The sequence below is a fragment of the Camelus ferus genome, chromosome 32 (assembly GCF_009834535.1).
Source record: "Camelus ferus isolate YT-003-E chromosome 32, BCGSAC_Cfer_1.0, whole genome shotgun sequence".
Taxonomy (NCBI): domain Eukaryota; kingdom Metazoa; phylum Chordata; class Mammalia; order Artiodactyla; family Camelidae; genus Camelus; species Camelus ferus.
The window spans coordinates 344,476-357,079 of NC_045727.1; the positions used below are offsets into that span (position 1 = coordinate 344,476).

Consider the following 12,604-nt stretch of genomic DNA (forward strand, 5'->3'; position numbering starts at 1 on the left):
CATCACAAACACAGAAAACAAACCATGGTTACCGGGGGGAAAGGGGGCAGAGGAGGGATAAATTAGGAGCTCAGGATTTGCGGATACTACTATATAAAACTACTAGCTACTATACATAAAGAAACAAGGCCCTACTGTCTAGCACGGGGAACTACATTCGATAGCTTGTAAGGAGCTGTAATGGAAAAGAATCTGAAAAAATGTGTGTGTGTGTGTGTGTGTGTGTGTAACTGAATCGCTTTGCAGTACACCTGAAATTAACACTGTAAATTGACTTCACTTCAACAAAAAATTAAAATTAAAAATAAAAAAAAGGAAGTAGTGGTGAAGAGTAGGGCCCCCAGGGCACAGCGCACCCGGGTTTGAGCCCAGCTCCAGTGCTTCCTAGCTGCATGGCCTTGGGCAAGTCACCCAGACTTCGCGCCTGGATTTCCTCATCTGTCGAACGGGCGAAACCACAGTACCCACCCCAGGCACCCGGCGGGAAGGTTAAATGAGTTACTGTATGTCACCCAACATGAGTGTTATCTATAATCATCACCATCTAAAACGTTCTTAGCGCCACCCTGAAATGTCTCTGTTCTCCAGAACTTGACCTTCGTACAAAAGAAAAGGCTGCTCCCCGTCCCGCCCCCACAGCTTGGATGGAGCCAGGACGAGCAGACCCAAGGCCGGCCACCACCTTCCCCCTGTCTTCCTCTGAGGAAATAAATGTGCAAAGACGACGCTCTGTAGCCCAGTTCGAGCATCTCGTCACAATTAGATGATGCTATTTGCCGGTTTCGTGTTGCATTTGGCAACTTGTTAAAGTAACTGAACAAAATACAACTAATGAACAATTATAATGAAGTTCATAATTAGGTCCTTGAAACACTGATATGCAAAATACTTCTGATGCTTTTTTAAAAGGATGCTCAAGTGAGATGAGGCGGGTTCAGAAATCGGAGAAAGCTACTAATGCTTTCTCTGGTTCACAGCCAGTAAAGTTCCCCCATGTCATTACCTGGCTCTGATGCGCCAATGTGAGTGAGACAGTGGATGTGAGTGCCTAACCCAAGGTGTGGGTACACGTAGCAGGTGTACAAGACATGTCAGTTACCTCCCTCCCATTGGCAGGAGGTCAGTAAGGGTGGACAATGTCATCTGTTGCTGTCTGGGTTCTGTGGGGCCTCACGGGTAACTCTACAGTGGAGAACCCTGGCCAACCTCACCTCAACCAAGCGATCGAAGTTAACAAGGCCAGGAACAGGACCGACTGACCACGCGTGGCCCCAGGAAACATGCAGCAAGAACAGTGGGCACCACGTCCGTGTGTCCTGCCACAAGTGCAGGACTGAAGTGAAACGTACGGAGCCAGTGGGCAACGCAACGCAAGGGGCAGGCACTCTGCAAGACCTCCAGCCTGTCCTCTTCACAACACTGACGTCCTGGAAGCCAAGAGGTGCTGCTGATTCGCAGGCTGTGGAGACATGACAACCGGGGCAAGGTGTGACCTGGTGTTTTATCCGGCTATAAGGGACATTACTGGGACAACTGATGACGTCTTAAAAAGGCCAGTAGATGGGATAACAGCGTTGGTTCCACGTTAAGCTCCTGATTTTGATCATCACTGCTGTGGTTATGTAAGAGAATGTGTTTTTTGGAAATACGCAGGGAAGTATTTAGAGATAAAGGGACATTGTGTCTGCAACTGACTCAGACAATTCAGAAAAAATAATATATGTACACATGTAAATGCGTGTGTGTGTGTGTGTGTGTGTGTGTGTGTGTGTGTGTAAGGAGAGAGAGAAAGAAAATAGGCAAATGTTAAGATCTAGGGAATCTGAGTGAAAGATACCTGGAAATTTTTGTGCTATTCTTACAACTTTTATTCTGGTCTGAAAGTATGTCAACACAAAAAATGTGGGGGCGAGGGACGAATCCAGATACCTGCTTCCCAGCCTCCTTTGTAGTCAGGGGTGGCCCTCTGGGCAATGAATTGACAGGAAAGGCCATTGGGGATCTCTCTGGGGAAAGCATTTCCCACAGAGAGGGCCACTAAGAGACTGCTGGCTGCACTGGCCACCCCACACCCTCATATCTTGCCACTGACACAGACATGTGAGAATGTGATGCCAAAGGCGCAGCAGCCATCTTGTGACCATGAGGAGAAGTCCCAACCCTTCTTTAAGGCCCAGGGTGAGATCCTGTATCAGTCAGTGCAGACCATGTTCTGCTGCGGTAACAAATAGCCCCACAATGTCAGTAGCTTTACAGACCCCGAGTTTATTTCTCACTGCCACTCATGTCCATTGCAAGTTGGAGGGCAAGGGTTCTGTCCACCAAAACCACTCAGGACCAGGCTGATGGGGTGCCTACCATCTCAAACATTTTCAAAGGGAAAAGAGAGCTTTGAAGGGTCTTACACCACAGCAGGTAAATGCTCTGGCCTAGAAATGACACAGGTTACTTCCACTTATAACCCACTTGCCTTTATAGACCACACGGCCTCAACCTCGATTCCACAATTTTGCCTTATTCTTGGAGGTTTTCCATGCCTGAGTTTTGCCCTTCTCCAGATCATAAACTCCTCATGGTAATGTTGTTTTGTTTTGTTTTTTTAATATCCATGCCCAGGCTTTTCTCCAGAAGAGTAAAATCATAATCTCTAGAAGCCAGGCCTGGGAATCAGTATTTATAACTTACATACCGTCCAGTGCACAAATCTTAAGTGCACACCTCAGTTATTTTGTTATTGTGGTAAACACACATAACATAAAATGCACCATTTTAACCATTCTTAAGAGCACAGCTCAGTGGCATTACATTCGCAGTGTTGTGCAACCATCACCACCATCCATTCCCAGAACTTCTCATCATGCCAAACAGAAACTCTGTACCCATTAAATAATGACCCTGTTCCCTTCTCCCAGGAGCCCCCAGACAACCTCTTTTCTACTTCCTGTCCCCACGAATTTGCCTATTCTAGGTGTAAGTGGAATCATACACTACCTGTCCGATTGTCACTGGCTTTTTTCACTTAGCATATTATCAACATTTATCCATGTTGGAGAATGTACCAGCTTCATTCCCTTTTACGGCTAAATAATATTCCACTATATGGATAGACCACGTTTTGTTTTTCCATTCATCTGTTGATGGACATCTGGGTGGTCTCTACTTTTTGGCCATTGTGAGTAATGCTGTGATGAACGTTGGTGGACAAACACCTGTCTGAGTCACTGCTTTCAATCCTTTTGGGTACATACCCAGGAGTGGAACTGCTGGGTCATATGGTAACTCTATGTTTAACTTTTTAAGGAGCTGCCAAATTGTTTTCCAAGTAGTAGCACCATTTTATATTCCCACCAGCATTGCCAGAAGGTTCTGGTTTCTCCACATCCTCACCAAAGCTCAATCTTCATACACATAGATAAATCCCAGTAACTACCACCTAGATCAAGACACAGAACATTTCCTGCACCCAGAGGCCACCCTCGTGGGCAGGCATATGGAGAAAAGCTCCCCAGCAGCCCGGGCGAGAAACATGCCCTCGACTCTTCACGGCTCTCTGTCTCTGGGAAGGCTGGCTGACTCCCAACCTAAAAATAAACCTCAGGTCTGAAGATGGAATATTAAAAATGACACTGTCACCTTGACAGAGCAGCTAATAACGCCACGGCAGGCAGGAAACCATCGATCACAGGCTGCTGCCTTCCGCTGGGGAGCTGAGGAAGACCCGGGGACACAGGGCAGTGTATCACAGGACACAACCGAGTGGATGCCCAGCTGTCCACACACCGGCATGGAAGTCTCAGGCCACACGTTCCCAGGCCTCTCCCCAAACTGCGAACGCAAAATCTAGCAGCCAGGCAGAAGGGCTGACCTCCCCAAATTCAATTTGCAAGGTCAACCATGCAAGAACCCAGGCCTAATAGAATTGTCACATCTGCGTCACAGCCATTTACAACGTGCTCTTGCCGGGGCTGAACATGAAAGCAATTATGTGATACATGCTTTGGCAAGAAACTGAGGTCCCCATCAGGGAGAGAGACACTGCCGAGTCAGGTTATTTTAAAAAAAAAAAAAAGAGAGAGAAGAAAAGAAAGAAAAAAACGAAACCACAGAAACGTATTCATTATGAAAATGTGAAAATTTCCACATCCCCAGAAATCACATATGAATACTTAAGGGCTGGAATCCTTTTGAAAGCTCCATTGTCTTAACAGTATAAATAGCATTCTCTGAAAAAAACCCACAATTTCAATCAAGCTGGAATAATGGGAAGTACCATTCATGGAGTGCTGTCTTTTAAAATTTCATGACACATGAATTGATTCTCCTCCAAATCTAATTAGAGGCTCAGGCATACGAGAGGGTTTGTGACGGCATCAAAGTGACTTGGAAACCATACGTGGTAACTGATTTTTTTTCCACTGGGGTATGATTTTTTTTTTTTTAATCAATCTAACACATTCAAGAACTAACCCTCCCGCTACAAAAAAAAAAATCACAAAATGAGGTTTTATCAAAAGAAGGGTTCTCTCCTTTCTTGGGGGAGCACTTTCCAAAAGGCTCAGGAGGAAGGTCAGGGCCAGCGTCTGGAGCCGGCCCGCCTGGGCTGGAGTCTGGCCCCGTGCGACCTCGGCCAAGTTCGCTGAATTTGGTGCCTCTTTCCCCATATCTGCAAAATGGGAATAATGATGATTTCGACCTCCCAGGCTCGCAGTCAGGATTATGGCCTTGGAACAGCGCCTGGCACATCATGAGAACCATAGCAACATTAGCTGTCGTCAGCAGCAGCCAGCCTAAGGCCCAGGCAGATGGCTCCCACCCATGAAGCTGTGGTCCTGAGCCCCATCCATGACAGAAGGACAGCTCACCAGACCATCCAGCGGGAGCCACAGCCCTTGGCCACCAGGACAGCCCAGACTGACGAAAAACAAGCTTGTTCGTTGCCTTTGGCAACAGGCACCTGGTTTGGCCGGCAGTGCACAGAGGGGCCCCAGGCGGTCATTATCAAAACTGCAGGCCTACCGTCTGCTTGATGCAGTGTGACATTCACCAGCTCCTTCCAGCCCAGCCTAAGTGGGAAATGAGAACCAGCCGCCCCCTCCTGCAAACTCCTGTCCGCCATCTCCAGTTCCCACCAGTGGTCCTCAAGCATCACTTGTCTGCGGGCGGGACCCCTGCTCCAGGTGACTCCGGACTTCCTTCCTACATGGGACCACTGACTGGGCAGCGTCCTGGCTCTCCCAGGAAACACTGTCAGGAAAGGGGCTATGGATACAAAGGCAGCACACTGCTTCGGCGGGCTGCAGATAGGCTGCCTGGGGTCAAACCCCAGTTCCATCCCCTATTGGCCTAATGGCCTCAGGCAAGTTAACCTCTGTACCTCAACTTCCATTCTCAGGAAACAGGGATCATTAAAGCATCTTCGTGGGACCATTCTGAGGACTGAGTGAGTGCTTCAAGCAAGTGCTTCAATCACCTAAACGTTCAGTGAGGGTTTGTTCTATGAGTGGTTTCTTCTAGTGCCCAGCCCACATGCCAGAATTAACAGAAATTGACTTTATTTTTCCCTAAAATTAACTGAATTTCTTTCATGAACCCCCACACTCCTAAGGACATGAAGCTAATCTCAGTCCCGTGTGGAGCGTCCCCGTCTCCCCCCAGGGTTGTGTACACCTGGGCAGGGGTGTGTCCTGCCCTAGCAGGGATGGAGGGAAAATTTTCTCATCAGCATCTCCTGCCACTGTGGTACCCACCTAGGTGTCTTCCTTGCTCCCTGGATCACCTCTGGCACAACTGAGGATGTTGATGATAACAGATCTCGCAGGGCTGCCTGAGGTCAAATGAATGAAAGGATGTAAAACCCTTAGAATGCCATCCAGCCCATGCCAGGTGATCTGTGTTAGCTGTTAGCACCAAGTGATTTCCAGAGAAGCTGTGAAATCTCCCAATTCTAAATTAGATCCAAATAATAAAATAATTCTGAAAGCCAACCAAGACATATCTGCAGTCGAGATTTGAATCCTTGGCCATTGGTTGGAGACTTCTGTTCCTTATTGTAAAGTTTGCAGTTCACGATAGTCTCATATTACAGATGGGAAAAGTTGAGGCCCTGAGTGGTTGAGAAACTTTCCCAGTGTGACCCAGTTGATCCAGCCAGGACTTGAACCCAGAGAGTCAGCTCCAGAGCCAGCCCTCCTAGGCCTGTGCTTCCCACTTAATGGCTGTCACCATGAGACAAAGCAGGCTTCTACTGTCCCCAGCTTCCCTAGGGCTATGCCTGACCCTCTTCCTGTATTTCCATCACCAGCTTTGGCCCTGCTTTAAAGGAGCCCTACTCCGATCACTACTGCTGCATAATTACTCAAAAATTAGTCACATAGAATAAAACGAATTTCATTATATTTCATGGATTCCAGGGGTCAGGAATTCAGGCAGGGCTCGACTGGGTGATTCTTCTGTTCCATATGGTGTCAGGTGAGGTCATTCAATGACATTCAGCTGGCAGATGGCTGATCTAGAGGGTCAAGTATGGCTCCACACATGTGGCCGGTGCCTTGGCAGGGATGGCTGGAAGGCTGGACACTGCTGGAACTTTGGCCCAGAGCGCCTCCACGTGGCTTCTGCGGCATGGTGACCTCAAGGTCGTCAGACTTCTTCTGTGGTGGTGGACTCCACTGCCACACTGTCTGTGGTACCTCTCTTCGCAGAGGAAATGCAGCTCCCAGAGTGTTACAATTTTACAAGATGGATTTATCCCAGATGGAGTTGCTTCTCCCCAAAAGGTGACCTGCCTTAGTTTAAATCTGGCTGATCCTCCAAATCCAGTTCCCTGTGTTTGTGCAAAGAATTCTCATTTGTGTTCATTACAGGTGAACATTCAGAACCAGGAGAACAAAGTTTTTCACTGAAACTCGATTTAGGAACTCTCCCAGGCAAGATGTGGGCAATTCTTTAATTCTCTAGCCCTCCTAAAACAAGGTCCTCGCTAAACAGATTCATGTCCATCCGCCTGCGTTTGGGGAACCACTGCCACCGGCAGGGCCAGTTCAGCTGCGGACGAGGCAGGACCCTCAGCTCGAAATCTAGCAGCAGCGCTTCTTCCTGACCTCGGATTCTGCCATGTCACTGACACCCCGTAACTCTGCTGAGCGGGGGGTGCTGGTGTCATCACAGCCCACCCCCACTGCTCAGAAAGGGTAAGTAACTTCTCTGTGGCCACACAGACAGAGGAAGAGACATAATTCAGATCCAAGCAGTTGGTTCCAGGGTAGGGTTGCCAGATTTAGCAAAACTACAGGGTGCTCAGTTAAGTTTGAATTTCAGATAAACAGTAAATACTTTTTTGCTATAAATATGTCCTGTGTAGTATTTGGGATATACTAACACTGAAGTTATTCACTCCTCTGAAAATCAAATTTAACTGAGCATTCTGTATTTCTATCTGGCAACCCAATTCCAGAGCCCATGCTTTTAACCACTACACCCCCACCACCCTTACAGATGCTATGAGAACATGATACTAAATCCTAATCACGCTGTCCCAGCTCCTGCATCCTGCTGTGCCTGGAGCCAGCCGTAAGAGATGGCTTTCTGTCATGGTGCCAGTCCCAATTCAAATGAGCACTTTATTGAAGGCTTCGTCTGTGGCTGGGACCAGGGAGTGGAGATACAGAGAAGAGTTAAAGGTGTTAAGGGAGGAAGATTTCAACCCTCAAGGGCCTGAGTGGGGCCGAGGGGACAGGACTTAACACATAATAAAGGTGCCAAGTGGACTGTGATGACACCTGCTGGGGCCTGCGCCTTTGAGACGGTACGTTTGTTTTCCATTGCTTCATAATAAATTATCACAAACTTAGTGGTTAAAACAACACATATATTACCTCACCATTTTCATTGGCCGAAACTCCAGGCAGTGCTTAGCTGGTTCTCAGCTCAGGGTCTCAACAAGGCTCAATCAAGGGGGAAGCTGGGCTGGGTTCTCATCTGGAGGCCCAGTTTGGGGAGGATCACCTTCCAAGCTCCCTCAGATTGTTGGCAGAATTCATTTCCTTGTGGCTGAAGAAGACATGGTTATTTTACCCACACAGCGCCCTCCCGCCAACCTGTCCCCGGCCCAGCACAGGGCGGGGCTGCAGAGGACTAAGGTTAGCCAAATGCTAGAGTCCCACAAACTTTTGAAAACAAACCTAAGATTTCAGAGCTTTACCTCGCAGAATTTATGTTATGGAAAAACAGAGCACATTTCTCCCCACCCCACCCCACCCCTTTTCTTAATCTGGAAATTCTAACAGTCACCAGGACTCCCTTGTTTTCCTAGCAACCTAAGGTTTATTGTGTCGGGGTCGGGGCAGGGAGAGAGACACAGGCTAGAGTGTCTCCTAGAGAAAGACAGAACCAGGGAGGAAAAGAGGCAAGTGCTGGCACCTGAAACAAGATGAAAAGAAACAGAGGGGCTGGTTGCTGCCTCTGCTTCCTGAAGGAAAGCCACGAGCAACCCAGCTCCGCCACCTTCAGCCCGGGTGACTGGGCGCAGCCGCTTCAGGTGGTTCCTCTGGTTTGCAGCGGGCCGGGGAGTCATGTGACCCAGGTCTGGCCAGTCAGCATTACCTCCTCTTGGCCACAGTGATTGGTTCAGGCTTGAGCATGTGATCCAAACAGTCCAATGAGCTTCCTCGTGCAAACTTGTCGGAACCACAAGGGGAAAAGAATTTCCCCTGGCAGCACCGTGAGGACAGAAGCTGGGAGGTGTAAGTGTTCATCTTGACGTCGTGAGAGGGCCTGCCTTCTGAGAATGCGGTCAACACAGAGGAGGGCAGAGCGGATAGGGATTTTTGCTCAGGGTTTAAATAGACTTTATTGTTAGGAGAGGGGGCATTACCAAGCAGGACCTTATAAACGGATATATGCGGACCCAGGATGTCACCAGGGGAAATCGAGGGGTCACAGTTGCAGATGAGGTCACTGTAACTGAAGAACCTGGTCCAGGGGTGTCGAGCCAGGAGTGCAGCAGGCATGCTCAGGTCACAAGGTGAGGGAGAGAAAGCTCACTGCACTCCTGCTTCTTGTAGCTCTCCAGGTGTGACTGGACCCACCTGATGGCAGGAGGAAGCACTGGGAGCAGGAGGTGAGCCCAGTGGCAATACCCAAGGTCCTGAGCTGCTCCCACGGTGTCTTAGAATGGACCTGGGCGAGCGCCACCTGGAGCCGATGGGCAGAGCTTGTCAGACCCCTCTGCAGCAGCAGGGTCTGTTGTGGGACACAGTGGTGGCTGGTTGGTGACATGGTGATGTGGGTTGGTAAAAGAATTTACCAGAGATAAAGTCTAAGAATAAAAAGGAGTTTATTAGGGTATGCTGCCATAAAGCATAGTGGGCCACACAGGCAAGAGATGCCCATGCGAGCACCCAGGGCCCGTTGTGGGGTCTTTTATAAGGTCGGGTCACAAGGTGCCTGATCGTCTTGTGCACAGGTCTCTGATTGGTTGCAGGTGAGGTAAGAGGTTTAGGGTCTGTGAATGGCCGTGGGGTTTATGATTCTGATAAGTTGGGCTGAAACAAGCCAGCCTGAGCTGTTGTGAAATTAGACATTACCTAGGGCTATTCGTTTGTTAGGGCAAACACACCCGTAAAGAATGTACTTTGTTGAGGGATCATAGGCAGACACCTGAGAGCCCAGGAATATGGGGTCGTTGGACTTTGAAGGACATCAGTTGGCCACATGGAGCAGACTGCAGATAGCTGGCAGTGGGAGCCCAAGGTCACCATGTCAAAATGGCACCTCCACGACATCATGGAGTCTCTGGATCTAGCCACTCTTGAAGGTAGTCCTAGCACTTGGGTTTTCAAAACTGTGAGCTGATAGTATCTTTTTTTGGCTTGAACCTGTTTGGATTGGGGTTTCTGTTACCTGTAGCCAGGAAAATCCTGAGTCATGATTGAAAAAGGGAAGCAGACTGGCTGAGCAGGTAAACGGCTAGCAAGAATGGTGCAACCAGCAAGCTCAAACCATCCCTTTCACTCTCCCCAAAACCCAGCTTGACTTGCGATTTACTGTTCGAGCCAGGGAGAGAGAGGAGGAGGAAGCACAGGGAGGGCGTCCGGAAATGAAGAAGTTTGGAGATTGTTCCAGAGCATAATGAATTGACTAACAACTGTTTCTCCCCTGGAAGTCATCTAATGAAATTATGAGACCATCCACTTACCGCTGTGACGGCCAGGAGCGCGCTCCAAGATGATCAGCTGTGACAACGAGCTGGCGCTTAGCTCGTAATGTGTTTTAAAAACGGTCTAAACGGGCCTTTACTTATCCGCTTATGACAGCCTTGAAGGTTTGGGGACAAGATGGCAGCAGGCTTTCAGAACGAGTGTGCGCTGATGTAAACGGCCGCTCATCAACGCCCTTCCAGGCTTCCCGGCCGAACCTGACAGGCTCCCCATCGCCTTGGCTGTGTGTCCAACACCGTGTGCTTGATGAACCAGAACCGCACAAACAGTGCTCGGGGTGACGGAGATGAGGGGAGGGAAGGAGAAAGCTGGCAGACTGACTTCTGGAAAAGTCTTCCACCCACCCTGTGCCCAGTCCCCCAGTCCAGACCCTACCACCACCACCCAGGCGAGCAGAAGGAACTGCCCTCACCCAGCACCACCCTCTGACCGCGCTCCTCGGATGTCACTGCTAGGCTCCAATCCTGGGGGGCTTCCTGCTCGCCCTTAGAATACAGTCCCCTCTCTGCACTCGACCTGCCTCTCCCACTCGGCTCTCCTGTCCTCCCATCTTCCTATGGCAGCATCTTCCCTCTCAGTGTCACCTCCTCAGAGAGGCCCCCGGCCATCGTGTCTGGCCAGACATCCTCTCCTTTCCTTTCTGACCATCCGTCTCCCTCCCCAAGACTACACTCCGTGGCAGAAGGAGCTCACTGACCCTGGTGACTGCTGGCCCCAGGGACAGATACGGGGCACATCAGTTAAATGAGTGAGTACCCGGTCCCCAGCTCTGCAGAGCACCCAGGAAAAGCCATTTGATTTGACACAGAAAGTTGTCCCCTAACTGGAAAGTATTCGGGGCCCAGGCTGAGGTGTGTAGCCGTGAGCAGTTGGGCAGGGTCACGTGATCACGGGGAACCGTCCTGCCGGCCTCCCCTGAGTGGCACCATGCTGGAATCACTCAGCTGGGTTAAAGCGGAAACATCCCATGTGTTCACTGCTCTGCTCTTCTGGATTTTGACAGCTGTACAAACTGACTCGCCAGTTACGGGTCAGCAGGACCCAGCACAGCCTGACCCGGCTGGAGAGCAGACCGCCCAGCCTCCTCGCAGCCGAGTGCGGCCGTGAGACAGCTGTGGCCAAGGAGACATGAGCAGAACGGAAGGGCTGCAGCGAGGATGCAGGGAGCCAGGGCCGGCCGCGTGGACCAGACCACCAGGTCCCAGGGATGCCCAGCAGCCAGATGCAGGAAACCTGGGTCCTCAGGTGAACTTGCAAGGCCAAGCCACCTGCCCCCAGGCCCACCCATTTCTCTCGGGGCTGTCTCAGGAGAAAACCTCTTTCCCGATTGAGCCAGATTTGGGGGTGCTTGTCACGCACGGCAGCTTAGCCTGTACCCTAATGACTACAACTTACCCCCCACAAATCCGAGTGCAACTTTCCCCCTGAAGGCTGGGGCCCAGAGTCCGGCTGTGCTTGGGCCTCAAAGGGAGTCATTCCCGAGACCCTCGCCTGGGCATCTGCAGACCCAAGGGAAGGTATCCTGCGTCCACCTTCATCCACAATGAAGGGTGGGTTAGAAGGTCAAGGGGACGCCTTCCCCAAGCCTGGATGGGTCCGACCTGCTGCTGGGTGCTGGGGGTACAGACAAGCGGGCTCAGAATGCAGGGAGGGGCACCAGCAGGCAGAGGCCTGCAGCGACAGCGGGCGGTCAGTGCAGGGGAGCACCACACAAAAGGAAGGCACAGGTTGGACAAGGATGCAGTGACCCAGACGTGGTGCCCTGGCGTCCCTTAGGAGAGTCTGCACCGGCGAGAAGGAGGGGATGGTCACGGTGCGAGGGAAGGAGCCCCCCAGCCTCGAGAAAGTTCCTGGAGGAAGGAAGGCAAGCCTGGCAAGAGGAACAGCTGCTCAGAGGCCCACAGGCCATGGGAGGCGACCAGGGGCCCAGAACCTGGAGCCCCGGCCAGACTGCACTGCAGGTCCTGACGCCCCCTGGAGCTGCTGCTGGGATGCGTGTGGCGGGAGCTGGAAGGGCAGGAGTGGGGAGGGAGGCACAGTGCAGGCTGCTCAGGAAGAAGGCAGCTGGCCAGCAGGTGCTGGGGTTTTCTGAGTGATGCTTGGGCCAAGGCACTTCACAGGAGAGCCAGCACCATGGGAGTTCAAGTGGCTGTTGTCCCAGACCATCTGTCTCTCATTAATGAAGTTGTCCGGCGTGGCTTATTAGTAAGGACGTATGGGCTTAGCCGGCCTGGGACGTCTTGCCGGAACTAAAGGGCATCGTGATTAAGCCTTAACAACTCCCCAGGCATAGTCAGTATGAAGTGGGTTCTAAGCCCAGGCCAGAGGAGAACCCTGGGAGGGAGGCCCGCACGGCGGTCACACGCGGAGGACGAGCCCAGCCTCGG

General features: G+C 50.9%; 1 long non-coding RNA gene across 3 annotated transcripts; it reads right to left on the minus strand.

Annotated features, from left to right (window-relative positions):
* Positions 1 to 6,366: 6,366 nt before the first annotated feature.
* On the minus strand, positions 6,367 to 8,988 carry LOC116661000. 3 transcript variants are annotated; one of them, XR_004316744.1, is made up of 3 exons: positions 8,419 to 8,988; positions 7,880 to 8,049; positions 6,367 to 6,823 (listed from the first exon to the last, which is right to left on the minus strand). It is a non-coding gene; the product is annotated as an uncharacterized LOC116661000 (long non-coding RNA). The 3 variants fall into 3 exon arrangements; XR_004316743.1 differs by having other exon boundaries at positions 6,367 to 7,641; XR_004316745.1 differs by having other exon boundaries at positions 7,875 to 8,049.
* Between the last annotated feature and the right edge of the window lie 3,616 nt (positions 8,989 to 12,604).